This window comes from Ctenocephalides felis, unplaced genomic scaffold (assembly GCF_003426905.1).
Source record: "Ctenocephalides felis isolate EL2017-DRISC unplaced genomic scaffold, ASM342690v1 CF-g0.4_SCAFFOLD_03572, whole genome shotgun sequence".
In the NCBI taxonomy this organism is placed as follows: domain Eukaryota; kingdom Metazoa; phylum Arthropoda; class Insecta; order Siphonaptera; family Pulicidae; genus Ctenocephalides; species Ctenocephalides felis.
Window position 1 is genome coordinate 10,552,140 of NW_020539726.1, and position 22,223 is coordinate 10,574,362.

Here is a 22,223-nt window from a genome sequence, read left to right on the forward strand (position 1 = left end):
GCCTCTCGTGGGTATAGTTGCATATATATAATAAAAATGTCAGCAAATACTTCGAGTATAGATAATTAGTCATAACTAGACTGGACAAGTACTGGGTTGCCATCCATTCAAGATTCATATAATAAGAAAAGTCATAACAATTACTGAATGTCCTAAGTATGACAGATTGTAATTAAAATAAAAATTAATCAGAAAAATTCATCACTATAAACTAATAATCATTTGTTTATTTATTAATAACAATCAGAACATAACAATTCCTATCAGCTAATGTGATGACTATCGAATGACGTGGCTTTATAGATGATAACTCATCGATTTTCCGATATCACTATGTTTAATATATTTTTATTATTAAAAATTCTAGTATTGATAACTGTTAGACGGAGAGCTAATATAAACCCCACACATAGGAGAATGGTAAACCGATGGGTTGCCTCTCATAAAAATGCGTTTGGTCATGAGTCTTTAACAAACAGCTTTAGAACATGCAATGTAAGAGTTCTGATTGCTGTTGAAACAATAAAAAGAATTTTAATATTGACTTTTTTATTGAGTGCAGCAATTGCGGCAAAGAGCTATTTTTACTTTAATAATAAATAATTAAATATTTCACTCAATTCGTCACAAATATTGTATTTTAAGCCTTTCTAATCAATTCTTTCGTACCCATTCATGTGTACCTAATTATAATGTACTTGGATCATTTTTGATACTATAAATTAAAGTATAAAGTTGGAGGAGATGATTTGTGCATTTTTATAAGCAAATATTAATTTGAACTAAAAAGACGGTTATCGTCCCAATGGTTTTTATTTTATAAAAAGTATCTATGCGACACCTCTTGAATCTATTTTATAAAATAAACCATTTTTTAATCTCATTGTTTTTTTATTAACTTCCCGTAGGGTAAGTTATAGTAAGATAATCGAAAATGAAAATATTTATATATCTTTACGTTTTAAAGGTTTCCGAACATTTTAGAAAAAATGTATGTGCGTGTGTGTATGTGTGCGGATACAAAATTTGTCGACAATTTTGGAAACACATATTAACCGATTTGAATAATTCAAAAAACATTCAATTCGTATTGATAAGGAGACGTGCTGATTAGTTTTTGGCGAAGACAGGTCCAGCCGTTCTAAAGTGAGGAGAGAATGGAGCGTCCGATTTTAATATTATAATTCAAAAAACATTTTACTTGTATTGACAAGCTGAAAAACTGATTCAATTTTTGCAAAGGTCTAGCGGTTATGAACTCTCAATGAAAATAATTTAAACTAGTGGGGTGTATGGCATCGTGCCTTAAGGCAAATTGCTGGAACTTTCCGTACCGTAACGAAATGTTCGAGGAATATTGAATGTTTTCAGATAGATTATTATAAATATTGTAACATTGTCTAATATTTTTAAGAATTATATAAACTGAATTGCAAAGTTGAAATTATTTGTTTAAAGTATATTATAACTTTAGTCAGAATTAAAAATAAAATCTGAATTATTTTCGAGAAAAAAGAATTCTGAAAAAAAAATTTGAAACACAATTTTTTTTCCAAAATCAATTATTATGTTAAAACAAACAGAAAGTTCTTTGAATCATTTAAATCGGACGCTTAGTTCCCTCAAAAACTGTCATTTTTTGCACATTTAGCACTGTATCTTCGAAATGGCTGGGCCTGCCTTTGCCAAAGCTAATAACCACTTCTCCCAATGATTACTAATTGAATGTTTTTTAGATCATTCAATTCGGATGCTCCGTTCTCTCAAAAGCTCGATTTCTATATTCTGCACTCTTTGCTCTTTATCTCTGTAACTGCTGGACCTGCCTTCGCCATAAACTAATCAGCACATCTCCCTATCAATAGGAATCGAATGATTTTTAAAACCTGAAAACGTGACCGAAAAATTGTATCCATACAAACATACACACACACACACATCTATTTTTGCTGAGGTTTGCCAAAATGTTCAGAAACATTCAAAACGTCGAGAAATGCAAAAATTTTCAATTTCGATTTTTGGACGATTACAATAGCTTACCCTACGGGAAGTTAAAAAATGTCATTTGGCGGTCGAAAATGTTCATTAGACATATGCACATCAAATTATCAGATATTTTATAGAGATTTTAATAATGTTTACACATTTTGTGTAAATTGTTTTGGGTTCCGTACCAAGATTTTCAAAAAATTGAAATTTCTTAAGCAAGTATTTCTTATCTAATTACAGATTTAGATTAATCTTAATGATTTTAATGTGAAGTATTGACTAGAATTTTTTTCTACGCTTTGTTTAAAAATATTTAAACTTTGAAATAAGAACAAGTAATAATATACCGAAAAAACTGGCTATTAATTAACTCTACTTATTATATTTATATAACTACCAAAAATATTATCAATCGATGATGATTGATATAATGTTAAAAAAACACTAATTGATTTCGTCACATGATTTTAAATAAAGCTTTATAATCAAAAATATAATCATTGAAATGCGATGCTCGTTCTCATTTTTATACAAAATTATGTATAATTATTAACTATATCAGACAGAAATAGCATACTGTGCTTTGTATATAGAATTTCATAAACTGAAATGGTCATTTGTTTTCTACTTTGATTACAATTATAAACTTCCAATTATTGTTTATTTATCTTGATGTTATTTTATAATATATGAAATGCATAATTTAAAAGTAATATAAATTATTTCAATATCCATATCACAATCAAAAATCAAAAATCATTTTTATGTACGTTATGTATAGTCAGCATAGTGCTTCTCTGTGGTTACGTGGTAGAACTTTGGTCAGAACCAGGTTCTATTTCCATCTCGGATAGCTTGATATCAAGCAGTAGTGAAATCAGTTTTTTACTTGAAATTATTGAAAAAAATATATCAATACACTATTATAAATATAAAAATCTAATCACAATGAGTGTACAACTGATAGGTTAAAAAACTACATCACAACAGCTCATTCAACACATAGTTCTTATATACATATAAATATAATTTTATATATTTTAATTTAATTGTTATTATTTTATATATAGTTTTTAAAACTTTCTACAAAACTATCTAGAAGTGATTTATATAAAACATTTTCATAAATGAAATATATAATAATATCAAAATTAAAATCCCTTCCATTTTATCAAATTAATAAAATGTTCATGTAGGTTTACATTATTGTAAACTTTTCCAACGTATTTTTTTTTTCAAATCAACTGTTTTCGATATTATTAAAAAATATAGATACTTAATAATGCATTTTTTGCCTACAGATTGATTTTCAGTTACATCAACAATTTAACTACAGAATTAGGAACACAGTAATAAGCGATTAATATAGAATTCCTGCATAAGTCATTGTCATTTTTTATTCATTATTCAGTCAACCATTAAATAAATTTGTTGAACGGAAAATAATCAAAAAACTTGTTTCCATTTATGATCTTAACATTATAGGTAAATTAAACCATGCAGATATTTGCAACGTTTGAACTTAAGGCAGCTCTAACCTATTGACATTTGAGATACAAGTTTGCATTAATAGGAAAAATATGCGTACATAATCTTACTCATATTGCGTTCTTACTGCACACCTAGCTAAAAATTCAAACTAACTAGTATTACATTGGGCAAGCTTGATTTTCAAAAATATATAATAATAAAAAAAACTAGTTGGTATTGGTATTTTGCCTTGAGGCAAGCTACATGAACTTCCCTATATGTGTGAATAATCGACTTAATCAATAAAAAATAAATTAATTTACGAGTGATTAAAAGTATTCCGAGTGGATTCATTACACATAATTGAAAACGACGAACACGTTAACTCGGAGAAATTTCTAAAAGCAAATTTTCAAAAATCAATAATTTTTATAACTGAACCAGGTTCCTTAGGACTTTAATGGTTTGGTATGTTCATAAAGACCTAGTACTCTAATGTTATACCAAGTAAATCGTCTAATTTTAATTTTAGCTAACGTCAAAAAAACTACTCATTTTCACAAATTTCATGAATTTTTAAAATTAAACTACTTGTCGTAAGGACGTAATATTTCAGTAAGTTCTATAAGACCGCCAAAAAAAGTTCCATAAAAATCGCCTTATTTTTTTTTCAACAGTTAATTACAATAAAAGGCCTTGGTAGATTTTCGCCTAAAACTAAGCAGTATCATTCCCAACAAAGATCTTTTGAACAGTTTTTGATTTTTAAATCGATTCGGTAGTATGAGCTTAAACGTGGACGAAAAGTTTAACACTTTTTTCCAAATTACAAAGAAACGGTTTGGCAGATCGTCGCACAAAACTCGACGTTCTCATTGAGATACATCAAATGGCTTTTAAATTTCTGAAATCGGTTCAGGCGTTTTTGAGAAAAAGTCAATCAAAGGTCTAATTTTGACAAATGCCATAAAAAACGATACTAATTTTTGCAAACTCTGACAAATTTTAAAAGTTAAACGACTTGTCATGTGGCCTTAATATTTTTGTATGATCTGTAAGACTATGGTATCTTTATTACAAGAAAACGGCCCGGCCGATCCCAACCAATATCATTCGAACGGTTTTTCTCATTCGATTCAGAATGGCTTGAAACGTCGAGAAAACTTAAAACTAGCGATTCGAATTTTTTGATGAAAACATAAACTTCCCCTTCGGGAAGTTACTTAAACAATGAAAATTCTAAAACCATAATTATTAATCAAAATATTGAATGATTTAAATTGAGCCTATAATTATGGATTTAGAATTTTCATTGTTAATAAAAATATTCATAAAAACTTGTTATATCAATACTATTTTTCACTGTACGAAGGAGCAGTTTTGCTTTTTAAATTTTTTTAAACGTTTCAAGTCATTCTAAATCATATGAGACAAAAATTAGTTATTTTTTTCTATCGTGAAGGAAATGCGTTTACGCATACCAGACTAGGTCTTTTGTCTGGGTATGTCGGGCTCAATAGTGCTTGGGTATAATACCGACTCCGCTCATCTGAGGCCTCTTGTTTCCACGGAAACCGCCGTTAGATATTACTTCATGGAGGGAGGATCAAGAATTCTATGATTCCCACTCTTAATTGAACTTTGTCTTGATTGATACCATTTGCACTTTTTTTCGAAGATCTCAACTCTATTAAAGCTTCGGTAACGAACGTGTGTGGTTATTAATGTGTAAACACATAAACTAAAGTTTGATTTTCGTCGACATTTTCTAAGAAACTTGACTAGGATTCTTGTTGATTAGTTATTTATGATAATCGTTCAAGCCGTTTCTTTTCAATTACAATTTTATGTTCACGTTTTCAACCATTTGAAAATCAAGTTTAGGATTGTGCTGATTCGTATTTGACCAAGATCGGCTGGTCTTGTAAAACTAAAATTAAATTTAAAAAAATTGTTGTTAACGAAACTTAACATGGTGTGTTTATGGTCTAAACCAGGACCTTTGAAACTTATGTCATTTGCGACCCCATTTATGATTGTGAGTTATTTAAAGATTCTATTTATGATTGCGAGTTTCTTGACGACCCAAACAACCAAATATAAGAAAGAGAAATTAATATTAAACATATGAAATGGTCTAAAGTTCTATACGAATATTCTAAGATATTATATGCCTAAAAAAGTGGTTTATAAAAATTCATTCTAGTTGGCAGCAATGGGCTGCGCTTTAGGAACATACAAATGTGTGCTTGTGCACTATAATTAATATAATTATTGATATTATAAATTTGCTTGAAAAATTTTAATTGAAAAATGTATTGATTAAACTTAAAGCGAAATTGAAAACTTTATCTAAATAAAATCTCAATTCTGGTTGAAAAAGACAATTACTTCGGAGTGTTCAGCTTGCGATATGATATAATACAACTTACTCCTAGTTTATATATTATATGTATATGAATATATGTTTACGTACAATACGCATTTATTAATAATAAACTTCTTGAGTATTAAGAAACATAAAATTTTATGTGTGGATAAATGTTCTTAATGTGTAAATTTCATTTCGCAATGAAAAAAGACTTCGCGACGGTAATGAAATAAATGTTTGCATATTGCTCGCAAAAAATGCAAAGCAAGATTTATGTTATTTTTAACATTGTGTTGTGTATGAAGCAAAAATGTTTTTACTTTTATCACGATTTACGTTTTATATTTCGTCTGCATTAAGGAACAGTGGGCTGGATAAAATTCGAATGAACATGAAATAAAGCTTTAGTACAATCAATAAATTCAACATCACGTGTTAATAAATCTCAAAAATTAAATTATTATAGATTATGGTTAAATTATTAATGCTTATGGTTAGCATATTGTGTTCTTTGACAAGAACCAATAAAGCATACACCTATTCAATCCTATTCATACACCAAAAAATCTTATTCATCGCATTACTAAATGTAGAAAACTAGTGGGGTGCATGGCATTGTGCCTTAAGGCAAATTGCGGGAACTTCCCGTACCGTAATTAAAAATCTTGGTACAGAACCTAAAAAAATCTGCTGGACTGCCTTCCTAAAAATTTAATCAGTTCTTCATCTTGTTTCAATCAACAAATGAAATGTTTTTGAAAATGATTTTTGATTTATTAAAATCGGATGCTCCTCTTAAAAACTGAGTTTCCTTTTTGGCACTTTTTGCCCCGTATCTTCGGAACAGATAGATCTGTCTTCATCAAAAACTAATCAGCACGTTTCCTCATCAATACAAATCGGTTAATCGATGTTAGCGAAATTGTCGACGAAAATTTGTATCCGCACACACATACACACACACATATACATCCATTTTTTCTAATGTATGCCAAAATGTTCAGAAGATTTTGAAACGTAAAGAAATATAAAAATTTTTATTTTCGATTTTATGCGATTACTATAACATACCATACGGGAAGTTAATAATCTAGTGAATAAAAAAAACTGTCTGTTTTTAAAAATTAGACTTGTCAGATACTCCCAATAGTTTTCAATGTCATTACAAATATAGACAGTAATATCAAATCACAATTTGATGTGATTAATAATATTTAATTTAAATTCACCACATAATTACAATTCAAAATGATTACAGTTTACGTGCATTTGATTATTATTCTAGAATATATTAAATTTTGCATCGGATATAACACGTCAGCATGGCCATATAATAATCAATCAAACAGGAGTTTATTAATATAAAAGCGATGGTATTTTAGCAAATTGATTATATGGGAACAGGCAATTGATTAATTAATATTTTTGTGCATATGTAAATGGACTAAATTGCAGGATACCGAGTAGAGAGGGTAATATAAATTTGACGATATTTCCTAGAGTAATTGAACCTTTATCTGAATGATATGATAATTATCTTGGCTAATCATGAAGGTGAATCAACTATTAAAAAATTTTAATCTGAAAAGTAAATTTAAAATAAAATATACTTTTCTTTTTCAGTATAACAATTTTAGCTTTACTAGTGAAACTATCCCTAACAGACAGAAATTTATCCCCAACATCCAGACAAATTCGTCAAACCCTTTTGTTGCACTGCATTACATTGTTTGATATAAAAATTAAATAAAAATGTTTCGATAATAATACCAATGAAATCATTTTGCTTAGAAAAATCGTTATTCATTCAACAAAAATTTACTGGATAAACCATTCTCTTTCAAGTGTGGGATGAACATTAACTTTAGTTCTTAAATACCATTAGCTTACAATTAACATAACAAGAATTCAAGTAAAGAACACAGATAAAAATATATTTTGCAAATATAAATAAATGAAAAAAATCAGTGGTATAAATATCATAAGTAGGTATATAATAATTTTTACCTCAAAAAATATAAAAAGTTTGGATAATAAAATGCTTATCGCAAAAATTAACAAATATTATTTCTAGAATAGAGTTCAATAGCGTATTATAATTAATTTTAAATAATGTTTGCGATAAGCTTTCAATTATCCAAACTTTATATGTTTGATGTAAAAATACGTGTTACATTTATATAACCAATTATTTTTGTTTATTTAAATTATTTTGTTTTATTAAATTATTAGAAAATTTGAATTTATACTAGGTTTTGATTGTAATCTGTTCTTTTTAACTACTCGAAGAAGAAGTTTCTGGTATTGCTGGAAAATCTGATTTTCATAGAAAATGTTTAACCGAAAATCGGAAAAAGTAAGTATATTTTTATGGTATATGTTAGTCGAAATGTGACCTTCCGACGGGGTTTTCTCAAAAACGACTGCACCGATTTTAAAACTTTATGTTAGTTATTTCTTCAAAATTAGTAAAAATGTGCAAAATTTTTCATCCACGTTTATGAAAAAAATCTGAACTAATTTTGAATTGGTCGATCCGTTCTTTTCAAAACTGAATTACTATTTTCGACATTGTTTGCCCCGTACCTTCGAAACGGCTAAACCAGTCTTGGCCAAAAACTAATCAGCACGTTTTTTGAATTAGGGGCCGTTCAAATTACGTAAGCACTATAGGGGGGCGGGGGGTTGTTGATTTGCTTATTTTGGGTTGACATGGGGGGCAGGGGAGTCTGGTGGATGATTACGTCATAGGGAGTATTTTTATTTTTTTACATTAATTGCAAAATGTTTACGTAAGCATGGGGGTAGGGGGTAAGAGATTTGCTTACTTTTGCTGACAAGGGCGATGGAGGGTAAATAAATGTAATAAATCTGCTTACGTAATACTTGAACGATCCCTTATTTAAATCGGTTGATTCGGGTTCTCGAAATCGTCGACAAAAAATTGTATCCACACACACACACACCTACATCCATTTTTTCTAAGGTATGCCAAAAAACGAAAAGATATAAACGGGAAGTTAAAAATACTGTATCTTAAACTAATCAGCACGATTTCCAACAAATATCCTTCGAACAGTTTTTGAAAATATAAAATCGGTTCAAGATTTTTAAAAAACATATACGTTTGTTCATATACATAAAAATTCAATGCGCACTTCATGAATTTTTTGAAACTTAAAATAATATATCATTGCAACATCAATATTCATTTTAGTAAAAATAAACAAGTTTACATACATTTTACAAAACACTATCGCCTGACTGCAATATTTATCATTATTCTAGTATTGAAAATGATTAATATTTATCAATCATTAATTGTTAGTAGAAAATTGCCTATGTGTTAAGAAAACATCGCTGAATTGCAATGTTTAATTATCACAGACAATGTACTATTGTTCAAGAGCTATGATTTTGAAACAGTGCTTTACTAATAACCCATTCTATGTTAAACTGACCGAGACGAAAACACTTTGTATTCCGGATAATCTGGAAATCTTTGAAAATGATGAATAAGTATTTTGTAAATCGTAATATAATTGAAAAAAGTTACAAAAAATTGTATAACTGTTATACTATAACACATACATTATTAAAATTCTTTGTGGTTACGTTAGTAAAATGACTAAGGTTTGCTTTTAAAATTTGTACAATATTTGTTAATAATTAAAAAAAATTATGATGGATTTTTTGGTAAACTAGCAATATTTTTTTTAATGGCTTTTAGAGAACAATTTTGTCAAATTATCAATTATTATCAAATATCAATGCGTTGAACCGTTTTAAAAATTTCCAGATGATTTTTTCATTTTAGAATACTTTAAAAGTAGTAAATATATGTGTGTATTTGTATTGCACTATATATGAAAATATTTTTTAATTGTGTAAGATTTGATCCACAGTATACTATAGATTTTGAAACAATTCAAAAACTAGTGGGGTGTATGGATTCGTGCCTTAAGGCAAATTGCTGGAACTTCCCGTACTGTAACAAAATGTTCGAGGAATACTGAATGTTTCCAAATAGATTATTATAAATATTGTAACATTTTCTAATATTTATAAGAATTATATAAACTGAATTGCAAAGTTGAAATTATTTTTTTAAAGTATATTAGAACTTTAGTCAGAATTAAAAATAAAATCTGAATTATTTTCGATATATAAAAAAAAAATATTATTTCCAAAATCAATTATTTTGTTAAAACAAGCTGAAAGTTCTTTGAATCATTTAAATTGGACGCTTAGTTCTCTCAAAAACTGCCATTTTTTGCACATTTAGCTCTGTATCTTCGAAATGGCTGGGCCTGCCATTGACAAAAACTAATAATCACTTCTCCCAATCATTACTAACTGAATGTTTTTTAGATCATTCAAATCGGATGCTTCTTTCACTCAAAAACTCGACTTCTATTTTCTGCACTCTTAGCTCCGTATCTCAGTAACGGCTGGACCTGCCTTTGCCAAAAACTAATCAGCACATCTCCCTATCAATAGGAATCGAATGTTTTTTGAACCATTCAAATCGGTTGATCCGTGCGCCCGAAAACGTGGACGAAAAATTGTATCCATACATACATACACACACACACACCCACACACATCTATTTTTTCTGAAGTATGCCAAAATGTTCAGAAACCTTCAAAACGTCGAGAAATGTAAAAATTTTCAATTTCGATTTTCGGCCCATTACAATAACTTACCGAAACGGGAAGTTAAAAAAGCAAGTTCTCAAGAAAATACTATGATTTTTAAATGTAATACATAAATATTTCATAAAACTATTAAAATATGAATTATTTCCAAAAAAATATTTATGGATCAGATTTTGTTCAGAAAAAACGTGATAACATCTTTTTATTTTATTAATAAGATGCTATAAACAAAATCTTGAAATAGTAAATTATCAAAAGGATAATAACACCATTCATTAATTAATCATTCTTAACATTTGATTGTTAATATATAGAGCTAAATTGAAAATAATGAATAAATTTTCAAATAATATTAATTAAGAATTTTTGTAATTTCTCAAATAAGGCATATCAATAAACCACTAGTTGAGAAGAGCTATAAAAAACATGAAAATTTCGTGTTTCAAGGGCGGCCATCATTTTCGAAAAAATAATTTATTAATAATATATTATTTAGGTATAAAAAGTTTCTATAGTCACATACCCGATTCCATTCATGTATTTATGTAATTTTAGGTTACAGATAACCAAGGACATCATTGAACATCTTGATATCGCTACCCGTCAATTAATTTAATACTAGACATTTGATATCAAATGAATCGTATGCGATTATTATATTGTTGCTCCCATTAAAAAAATGAAATGTATAATATGTCTAATGAATTGAAAAAGTTTTAACAGAGGGTCATCTTGGAATTATATGGTTTCAGGGTCAATGTCAACACCCACCCCGGCCACCCAAGTAGTAATGTCGGTTTTCACGTGAAAATATAGATCTCATATTTCCAAGTAACATTCTATCGGCATTGCTGTATAAAATACAAAATATATTACATCAAATAAAGCAATCAAACTTATGTATTCTATAATTTGGTGATATACACATACATTCCTAAACCTAGGGTTTTAAATGATTAACTTTTTTATTCTGATGAGATTATATGAAATATATTTTTATAGTGGAGTGAATGAAATAGTTGTAAGTGGTATTGCCTTAAAGCAAGTTACATTAACTTGCAGACATTTGTAAATAAACGACTTAGTCAATTTATGACTATATTGAAGTGAAGAGCCAAAAGACTATTTTTACTTAAAATCTTATTTTGATCTATAATCTCAATCTAATACCACTACTTGATGTCCAGATGGCAAAGGTAGACATTCTTACGGCGTCATGGCATAGAGAAATTCTAATGATAAAAATATATCAAATATAGATGGTAAAGTTTAGCTAATGATGGCAAAGTTTAGATACAGATAGGTTCTGATTTCTGGTTGAACTAGTGGTGTATGGCATCGCGACTCAAGGCAAACTGCTGAAGCTTCCTGTACCATAACGAAATATTCGAGGAATATTAAATGTTTCTAAATAAATTATTATAAATACATTTTTTTCTCAAAAGCAATTGTTTCGTCAACACAAGAAGAGCAAGTTTTTTGAATCATTCAAATCGATTTAATTCTCTCAATAACTGCCATTTTTTGCACAAATAGCTCCGTATCTCCGAAATGGCTGGCCCTGCCTTTGCCAAAAGATAAATACTACTTCTCCCCGTCATTACAAAATGAATGTCTTTTGGATCATTTAAATCGGTTGCTCCGTTCACGCAAAAACTCGATTTCTATTCTTTGCACTCTTTGCTCCGTATCTTCGAAACGGCTGGACCTGCCTTTGCCAAAAACTAATCAGCACTGTTGATTAATGAATGTTTTTTGAACCACTCAAATCGGTTGATTCGTGCGCCCGAAAACGTGGACGAAGTATTGCAGACACACAAAACACACACACGCACACACACACACACATCCTTTCTCTCTAAAGTACGCCAAAATGTTTAAAAACCCCTGAAACGTGAAGAAATGCAAAAAATTTCAATTTCAATTTTTGGACGATTACTATAACTTACCCTACGGGAAGTTAATTGCACTACGGAAAGTTTTACTACTTTTTACAAAAGTAGATAAGAATGAATAAAAAATTGTAATTTTGTAATTGCATTATATATTACCGCCAGAAATAAAATTACTTTTGCAAACGTGTTCAGCTACTCTAGTTATCTCCTGGAAATTTTAATTTATATAGACGGCTCCTTTAGGCTTTTTTATCACTAAACGAAAGTTGTGATTCCATATAAGCAATCGATTCGTAGTCTCATTGCTTATTTTCCAAGCAGATGACCTTTCATTCAATGCTTATCGTTTTCAAGCAAGAAATCACAATTGGAAATCGAAGCTAGTTTGTTCTTATATACTGGCCGTCATATCCTTAAAAAATATCAAGATTCCAAAAAATATATTAATATATTTCTCTCCCGACGTTTGCCATAAGGTCGATAAACACACACACACATGGTAATGAAAAATTTTGGTTTTCCCATCGACTAGATGATAGACCTCTGGTCTTACAACCGGAAGATTCCAGGTTCGATAACCCCGTCGGGTAGCCTGATGTCAAGCAGTAGTGACAGTGGATTTTACCTTAAAATATAGACAGCAATATATTTCCAGGTGAAAACTACCTTGACCAAAAACTAAACAGCACGTCTCCTCATCAGTGTAAATCGAATGTTTTTTAACTCACTCAAATCGGTTGATACGTGTTCTCGAAATCTTCGATGCAAAGTTGTGTCTGTATATATACACATATATACACACACACATATATACACCTCACTCATTTTTTCCAAGATATGCCAAAATGTTCAGAAGGTCTTGAAACGTAAAGAAATACAAAAAAAATATTTTAGATTTTTTTGAGATTACTATATCTTACCTTACTGGAAGTTAATAAATATATCTAAAAGAAGACACGTTAGTTAGTTATACTCGTGTCATTTTTCAAATATTGATGAAGCAGTTTTAAATATCAACTTAAAATAAACTAACTTTGATATTCAAAATCAGTTACAAATGAGTATATTTTTAACAAAAATGTCGTGATATTTTTTGAAAAACATTATATTGAATCTATCTGTAAACTAATATATTCTTTGAAACAACATGCAAATGGTCATTATTCAATCACATGTAAATTTAACTAGTCAGGAACTGGTTTTGTGAGTAATAAAAAACATGTTTATTTTTATCATTAAACGTACAAGTATTGGCTTCGACTAGAGAACATGTAGATTCACATTTGTCCTGACGATGAGAGTTTAATTTCTTAGTTTGAGATTGACACGAAGGCTTTAAGTATTTTTTCTCGGCGTGTGACTGTACCGGGCAGTTTAGATTTTGATGTTATTATTGTTAATACAATTTGTAGTATTATTGTCCGAGGTACGATGATACACTACTCTACATTGTTATGGCAACAATATATCTACAGGGCCGAACTAAAGTACTTGGTTAGTTTGTTCAAAAAATTGTATAGAGTGTGTTATATACTCATTCATTAACTTCCCGAAAGAGAATTTTATTTATAAATGAATTTATAAAACCGATACTAATTTTATGTTTTCTTGGCGTTTCAAGTCATTCTGAATTCTTTGATGATTGACATTCTTTTAGAATGTATGTTCTAAGCGCTGGTTTGTGTATAAATAATGTAATTACAGATTGTTTAAAATAATTTCAATTAAGTTTAATTGATAGATATCAATTGTAAATCGCATTGCATAGTTTTTAGTAGAAGCAGAAACTTTATGTTTGAAATAAAAAGTTGAAATTTTCTATCTAAATAGCTAAATCTGAATTTTTATTGATTCAGTCGATTACTAAGGTTTATTTTGGAATATATTTGAAGAGTTTGTCGTAATACTAATTTTACTAACTAAACTAATGATAAAACCATTGTCTGACATTTTTAACAATTTTTAATAAACTTAAAAGTTTAGTATGTTTATAAATTTTATAATTAAAATATATTTCAATACATATATCGAATTTGAATAATATAGGCTAGAAATATGTAATACCTAGAGCAAAGCCACAAATTTAAATTTTGGGTCCGATTTTGCGGTAAAATATACCAATGTTCCGTATAAGGGGCTTCTCATACAAGATGGTACTAACTACTCTCACAATCCATGCGGTTGCTGGGCACTCAGGCGTTTTAGATAGAAAATCTAACCTAGAAAACGGACAATATTATAATTTTATGTAAACCGCCTGATCGCACAGTAAATGGCATTTTGACAGTATTTAGAACTATTCTATATGAGAAGCGCTACGTAACATAGCCCTTACTTAACATTGGTCTATTTCAGGCCAGAATCGGCTCCAAAATCTAGGTTACGTAAGAATTGTTTAAATTTGATTAATATAGTCGCAAAGGATTTGGTTATAAAAAGTTACATTTACAAGTGTTTCTTACATTTATTTTACAAATCTGAGATAACTTGCAAAGATCACTTACAAAAATATTTTAGCTACCGGGTTTAGCATTGATATGTACCAGGGCTATGAGTTGCAACCCCAAATGGGGTCGCGTAGAAAAATTTTGGTATCGCAAGAGATTTTAATGTCAACTATTTACATCATTTTATAACATCACATCTTGATTTTTATGTTTTTAACGAATTCTCAAACTATATAATTTCATATGTATTTGTATATGTTTAATGTTACCATATAAATAAATCATTTAACTTCTTTAGGCGCGACTATAGTGTAAATCCGTACAAATGCAACGGAAGTGCGTTACGGCAGATAAGATAAGATAAGAGTCGAGTACCAATGATTCGTCATTCGCTCTCTATGATGTCATTTCTATACGGGTCGATAGTGATTAGTCGTCGCGTATGTGAATAGAGATCTGTCGTTGTATGCGTACCGGCGTCAACGTTGTATGCGTACCGATATCAAGAAGGAAATAGGCATATATATAAACATTTCAAATATAAACATTTCAAAGCATAAATAAACATTTCAAAGTTACATCGTAGTACAAATCTTGATTTAATGAAAAATGCCTGAATCAGAAAAATATTTTACTCTGTCCCTTCAAAATCGTTATATGATGTATTTATTTTTACTTATATGCCATCTTGTACAGTAGCAAATAAGTTTAACTTCAATCGCGTGTGAACCTTACGCTCACTCTTTTATTTTATATGTGTGGGGTCGTCAAGAAACTCTCAGTCATAAGTAGAATCGCCAAGAAACTCGCAATCGTAAATGGGGTCGCGAAGGACAAAAGTTTAAGGTGCCCTGCTATATACTATTGGAAAAAATCCATGAGATATAAATCAAATACTAAGTTGCAATATTAAAGAAACACTAACCTAAGTTAAAATACATCAAGCAGTCCATTCCACACATAGCTCATTATATAAAAAGACACCAACTATACAAAATAGTAACACTGGCGTCATGCTCTTTTAGTCTATCTGGTTAGAGATTATAATCTATTATCTGTTATTATCTATTACTAATTATAACAGACTTTTTGAATTGTGCTGGATTTGAAATTCACCCAAATACGTTACTGAAACTGTAATTCATGAGTTCTTTCAGAGAAGCGGAAGATCCAATTATCAGTCAAGAGAACGCATATCATCAACTGTGAGAGGACATATATACGGAATTTACTACTGACTTCTTACATTTGATTTGTTTTCCTTTGTAACCTGTTGTTATGATTATAATAAATTAACAAAAATACCAATTTTAACATCTATCATCTTACTTATACTTGTTCATTTTTAATTGAACTATCATGCACGCAACCGATTCAATTACTACAATTGCATAATTGATTATTAGGAGAATATTCATTTTATAATATTGACGTATGAAATGTGTATATATAGGCATTTGACAAATTGAGAAAAAGTATATTGATAATGCAATTAATGATAAACAGAGAGTTGAATTTTACTCACAGAGTTGAAAATATGTATATAAATATAGAAAAACATGCATTACAATGTTAAATAATAATAATGATAAATACAAAATAGAATGTTAAATAATGATCCACATTAAGTCATTGGGGGATGTCCATTATTCATGTGAGCCTTAAAGGGGGATGAGAGGTTTGACAAAAAATCACGAAATATTACGTGGAAGAGGGGAGTCTAGCAAAATATCACGTGTATTAGTTTTTTACCTCAATTTAAAAAAATCCCAAATTTTTCAAAAAAAAATCTAAGATTTTACGATTTTTCTCTAGGTACTAAAAATGCACGTGATGTTTGTTGAGTGAGAAAGAGTAATTTTAAAAATTTCCAAGTTTTACTAATGGGGAAGGGGGGACCAAAAATCCTTAAAAATTGCTCATGGGAAGAATGGACGCTCCCTTGACTCATATTGAAGCTATCCCGCATAATAGACTTTTTGGTGCAGTCCCGTGAAAATCGTCTTAAGGGGGCTTATCTAAATGCAAAACCTAACGTTGACAGTCTAAGAATTATTTGCGCACCATTATTTTCCATATATTTTTAATTTTTCATTTTGTAAATTAGTATTATCGATTTTAATTGTTCTAAATAAGATAAGAATAAATGTAAAAAACGTGAAACATGTATACAGAATCATAATAAATTTGTCGCAATTTTCCTTTATCGAGTTTTATCAAACGCTTTTAATTTTTTTAAACCGGCGCAGCCATTTCTGAAAAAACAATGACGAAAGATTCCGTTTTAGCTCACACACAAATGTACGCACAAACTTCTTCTAATTTTAATGTCAAACGACACAGAGTAACTCCAAACTAGAAAAAATATAAAATTAACAAATTGGATTTTCTGGCAAAAATATAAACAGGTCTTTCAGGCAGTGAATAATTGAGTGCCAAATGTTAATCAAATAACATAATTTATTACCAAGGACTTCCTTAAATTAAGTCATCTTTATTGAAATATCAAGTCCCAGGTTAAGTTATAGTAATTGCAAAAAAAATCTAAAATAAATATTTTATATATCTTTATGTTTCAAAGGTTACTAAACATTTTGGCATACATTAGAAAAAATAGATCTATATGTGTGTGTGCGGATACAAATTTTTGTCGACGATTTCGGGAACACAGATCAACCGATTTGAATGATTCAGGAAACATTCAATTCCTAGCGATAGTGTTGATTAGTTCTTGAGCAAGGCAAATTCAACCATTTCGAAGATGACAGTGATCAAATAAAAATAGGAAAAAAATGACATTTGTCGGTCAAAAATAATCATTAGACACCAAATTATCTGATATTTTATAGAGATTTTAACAATAAGTATAAATTTTGTTTTCGTTTCTATGGATTCCGAACCCAGGTTTATCGCGTTAGACTTAAGCGCTTCGATATTTTTTCTCTAAAACAGCCACGCATCACGAATGCTTTGAATATCATTTTCTCAGTTTTCAAAAAATTTTAAAGCTTTTTGAGAAATTTCAATTCTCGGTACGGTAAGTTCCAACAATTTGCCTTAAGGCGATAAAGGATGTCATGCCCACTAGTTTACTAACTATATCTGTAAGATTTACAATATAAAATACCTTGAAGATTTTGTAGTTCTCTAATTCCCTACGCTGCCCTTCATGAGAAATCGATTAAGGAATATTATTGTATGGATTAAAGTTAATGGCGAAGTCTCTTCATGCGATTGTTGGCAAACGATCGGCATTTTCTCACAGAGTTAATGGCGTGCGGGCGATGCCGCCGGCTAATATGATAAATGTTACATCAGTCAGCCGGCTAGCGATCGGCGCAGCTATAGGTCACAACTTATCATCGGGAATGCTATTACTGGAATTACTAAATGCGAATTAATAAAAGAAGTGCATTACATAATAGTTATTTTTTTTTAACAGCAATCAGAACCTTACGTCCTATGTGCTGAAACTTCTCCTTACTTTTTTAGATGGTAACCCAATGGTTAATCCATCCATATTTCATGATTTTGTTATTATAATTAATCTAATAGGGCTGACTTTTTATTGGTGCAGCAATGCCGGGCAAGGGCTATTTTCACTTGGAAACATATTGCTATCTATATTTCCAAGTAAAAATCGTTGTCACTGCTGCCTGACAACAGGCTGCTCGAAGTGCGTATCGAACCCGGGACCTCTGATTCAGGTCCCGTCGCTCTTAACCGCTTGCCCACGGGCGGCCCACATAGTAGTTAATACAAATTTGTAGTGCAAAATACCAATCTGTCCAAAAACAATTTTCATCTGATTAGGTAAATATCCAAATTATAATTTATTTATATTTATGTATAAAGAAAAAGCCAAAGGCATTCATGCGACGTTTAACATCTTTTGAATTCTACAAACGGGATTCATAATATTAATTTCACGATTTATTTTGTTTTAACGTTTATTCAGACTGGACCTGAATCAGAGGTCCCATTTGAGCAGCCTGATGTCAAGCAGTAGTGACATCGATTTTTACTTATTTTTAGAGATAAAGATGGTTTTATATGTCTAACCACTTGCGCTGGCAAGAAATTAATCGATACCCCAGTCAAATTAAGATTTCAGTTAGGAATAATTAATTTGCATAGAGCTGGAAATTGGTACAGAAATTAAATAGGCCATTACAAATAAAATCTGAAAAGTCCTCATCGATCCGACATCTGCAATTTTTTTTATTCAAGGTAAAGGTGCAAAATTCTAGTTTTTCTCATTACCCGCCGAAACCATAAGATATTTTAAAAAAATATGTTAGATAGGTTTATTAATTATAAAATTCTCTATTAAATTGTTATTATTAATTTTTTTCGTTGAAATAACCGTTTCTGAGATACTGCCGTTTGAAAAGTTGAAAAATTCATATTCATAATTGGTGTGTCCTAGGAACAATGTTAAGCTAGATATGAAAATTCGATTTTTATTTCTTTCGAGATTTAATTGTTGTATTTGATGCTATCTAGCGGCAAGGTGTTACATTTTAAATATTTCAGTGTACTGATAAAGGTCTGTTTTTTCGTTAAGTAGACATAATTTTATGAGTTCCATTTCCACCAAAATTGAAATTATTGTTATTTCATGTAGAATTAACTTGGTTGAAGAGATTTTAAAATATCATGCAAATAGGGAAATAAGTAATAATGTTTATTGAATTAATACTGAAAACAATTAATATATAGTACTAAATTATAAAAATTATGGGCAACATTATTGAAACAATTATTTTGAGTGAAAAGATCCAAGGTGATATTATACCTTTACCGCGGATACTATATATTAATTCTGTGTGAATGCGTTATACTTTTTAAAAGACTGCAATTTCCCATACGTATATCTTATGCTATAAATCACAAAGGCAGACGATATATTTTTGTTTGTAAATTTGGTAAATCGATGTTTTCAAAAATCTGGTTATCGGTACCATGTTCTCACAAATTTCGGATACCATTTTTTAAATAAAAGTTCTCTAAAGTATTACAAATATAATAAATGTTGCATAGCTACCTCATCAATATCAATTTGCGAACACTGCATTCAGAATAAATCGGTTACAGCCGTCCATCTTCGAGCAATATAAAATGATGAATTCGATGCATAATGGCTTACCCGGTCAAAAGGAGTGCTTTCGAGTAAATATCCAGTTTCAGAATTATAATGAAATTGAGAATTGTTACTAATTTTGTATTTACTCGATATTCAGCAATGTCAATCCTTCCAATTCTTGTATCCAAAATATTTGGATTCGTCGTGTAATTAATAAATCCATCCAAGAAGAAGATACTCACCATTAACAGCCAAACCTGCAACATAAACCTGAAAAGTGAACAGGTATATTCGGTATTTAAAAAATGATAAATTTGTAGCCATTGATTGATAGACTAAAATAAAATTAGAAGATATGCACTATGATTTCGTAAAGTGCATCAGCAATTAAAACAAATGAATTTAACATTGAATAACTAACCTGTACCGCTGCGTAGAAGTGAATAGTGTAGTGGGCTATTTACCAATTCCAGTGATTTATCAACTGTGGTTCGTAGAAGAGTTTTTGTAAAAAATGCTATTGAAGACTTAAATATATTCGCCACCAAAAGTTTCAGTGTTTCTGTTCTTAATACCCCAAATATTCCAACTAGAGTTTTATACAAATTACTGCGATCTTCAAACGTTTGCGATGCCCCGACTCAAAGACCAAAACTTTGAACTAAAAAAATTTTAGTTCGAGTTTTTAGTAAAAATTCGCATTACAAAACGATGTTTATATCGAAAAAAATTTACAGGTTATGATGAAGTGGAGACTATCAGAACAAGCTTCTATACTTCTAACGAACGATTTTATCTTTGCAAGTAAATCATTACACTTTCCAACAATTAAATAAAAAGATGTTTTTTTTCGTAACTTACTCAGAACGTCTTGAGCCATATATTTTTTTTTTTACTATATAAAAATTTTATATAGTTTAGGAACAAAATATTATTTATTATTCAATAATATTAATATTATAATTTAATAATATTAATATTCAGCTCTTACGAAAAATCAAAATTCAGAATGTTTACCTTTTCAAATTTTGTCATTCATTATTGTGTCTGTATTGTAAAGGATTATTAGTATCTCCCAATAACCTTTTAAGATTTTCCAAAGTTTAAATTAACTAGTTGGTATTGGTATTTAGCTATAAGGCAAGTTACATGAACTTCCCGATATGTGTAAATAATCGACTTAATCAATAATAAACAAATTAATTTATGAGTGATTAGAATTATTCCGAGAGGATTTATTACACATAATTGAAAACGAACGAACACGTTAACTCGGAGTATTTTCTAGAAGCAAATTTTCACAAATCAATAATTTTTATAATTGAACCATTATAAAGACATTCATTAAGACCAAGTAATCTATTGTTATACCAAGTAAATCATCTAATTTTAATATTAACAAACGTCAACAAAACTACTCATTTTCTCAAACTTTGATGAATTTTTAAAATTAAACTACTTGTCGTAAGGCCGTAATATTTCAGTAAGTTCTATAAGACCATGAATTTTTTTGACCTCTTCGAGATACATCGAATGGCTTTTAAATTTTTGAAAACGGTCGAACCGTTTTTGAGAAAACGTCGATTTACGGCAAAAAAATCTGTTCACACACACACACACACACATACTTTTTCCAAACACTTCTCCTTCGGGAAGTTAAAAAGTTTATAAATTTCTGAAAAAAATCAGATCTTTTGAGAATTCATATTCAATTTCCAAAAAATTCAAAACCAAAATCTTTTTCAAAAAACAAAATAAGAATGAATGTAATAGTTCAGAAATATTATTCTCGGTATCTTTATAAGAAAAGTTTAGAATCCATTGAATAAGTCAGTGAATGTACAAAAGTAATATTATGAGTGCAGAATTAGTGACCTCAAAATCAAGTACAAATACTAATGCCGACACGAAAATCCTAGGAAAGAGCCGAATTTAAAATCCATTTTCAGTTAATTAAAGTAGATTGATGGATAATAATATAATCTTCCCGAAGGATAGTTTGTTTTCGGCAGAAAATGCAATTTGCTAATTTTATGTTTTAGCGTCGTTTCAAGTCATTCTGAATCGAATGAGACGAAATTTGGAAACAGTATGTGCGCCTGTGTGTATGTGACCCGATTTTTTATCTTCCGTCGACATTTTCCCCAAAATAGCTGAATCGATTTCAAAAATTTGAAAGCCTATTGATGTAACTTGAAAAGGACCAGCGTTCATTAGTTTTGCGCGGCCAAGCTATTTCTTTGTTACCAGAAAGGTGTAAAATTTTGCGTCCATGTTTAGCCCACAATCCTGCATGAATTCTATCC